This window comes from Octopus bimaculoides, chromosome 11, assembly GCF_001194135.2.
Source record: "Octopus bimaculoides isolate UCB-OBI-ISO-001 chromosome 11, ASM119413v2, whole genome shotgun sequence".
In the NCBI taxonomy this organism is placed as follows: domain Eukaryota; kingdom Metazoa; phylum Mollusca; class Cephalopoda; order Octopoda; family Octopodidae; genus Octopus; species Octopus bimaculoides.
In genome coordinates this window covers 70,093,802-70,095,357 of record NC_068991.1, presented here as the reverse complement: position 1 = coordinate 70,095,357, position 1,556 = coordinate 70,093,802, and positions in this window count along the sequence as shown.

Sequence of the window (1,556 nt, the reverse complement as noted above, 5' to 3'; positions counted from 1 at the left end):
AGAGAGAGAGAGAGAGAGAGAGAGAGAGAGAGAGAGAGAGAGAGAGAGAGAAAGAGATCCGTTTAGTGTTGACTCTCGGAAAAAAGAGTATTCAGTATCATAGTAGAGATGAATACTCTATTTTATTTTGGTCGAGTCAGTCTCTTTCTACTCTGAGTTTCCCACGTAGGTACACAATATTGTCAGACAATCCATAACTTTCCGAACAGTCCGTGCACCCATAGGCGAATATCTGAGTAGGACGAAATTAGATCAAACAAAATAATAACATATGTGTGTGAGTCTGCCCACGCCCGTGAGTGTGTGTGCTTTTATGTGTATGTGTGCGTGTGTGCGTGTTTCTGTGTGTGCTTGTACGTGTGTTTGTATGTGTACTAGGTATCCACTGCGAACGCAAAGTATACAATGTAACAATGTTATATGTTTTATGTAAAAAATCAAGTATTTCGTAGCCATACATTTCCTTGAAACTTACATTTAAATAAAGAGGAGTTGAGAAACTATATATATATATTTCTATTCCCTTCATATGATTGTACACAATGTTAGCAGATTTAGAACGCGTTTACTCGGCACTCGATCACAAACGGGTTCATTTTAATATAAGCAGAGGCTTACAAACTTTTATATCAAGCACATAGGCACATTATGTGTGAACATACATAGACATATCATATCAGAACATACATAGGCATATCATATCAGTAATAAATGCTTTAATGCTACATTTCTCAAATCTAGAAGTAGGCAACGCACTTCGGTAAATAATTTCCACAACGTAATTTTCCTGACTTTCTGGGAATTCCTGACTGTTAACCGCCGTACATTGGGCATTAAATTCAACACACTAAATATTCCTAGGAGACGTGAAAAAGTGTTTTATGACATTTCCGATTCACCTAAACCAGTTTTATCAATATACATGAAATTCCTTGAAACTGAAATCGTAATTGGTTCCGAGAACCGGTTCAGCGGAAACTTACTAGTTAAGTTTGGATGATAGAGTCTCACCACAACATACATTAATAGCTTCGGTTTCATTTAAGGCTTGAGACATACTTCAATATCGTGGTCCACAAGTCAAACACTGAGAGCGTTTTTTTTTGACTGTGAGAAGTATCCGGAAGGTTTTTTTTAATATCAAGAAGTAGCAGTAATCCATCTGAGCAAATGGGGGAGTTTTTTTAATTTTTCATGGTCACGTAATCGATTTTAAATAATCGATAAATCTCCCTAAAATTCCATCCTACCTTCTGAAAAAAAAAACAAAAAACAGACGAAAAGATTTGTTGGACATTTCAATCATTGATACACTGCGAACAAAATGTCATCGGGAATTACTAGAACAATGCTGGTTAGTGAGTATGGTGGATCAAGATTCATTCGTTAAAGATTCTCCCGTTCTTTTCAGTGTGTAGTATCTCTCATACTCTCCAGGAAACTCCATACACATTCCTTTTCCCTCATAGCTGCAATTCTCTGCAATTTTCTTTAAACCTACTGTTTCATTACAGAGCAACTTAAACATAAATCACTTTATATATATATATATATAT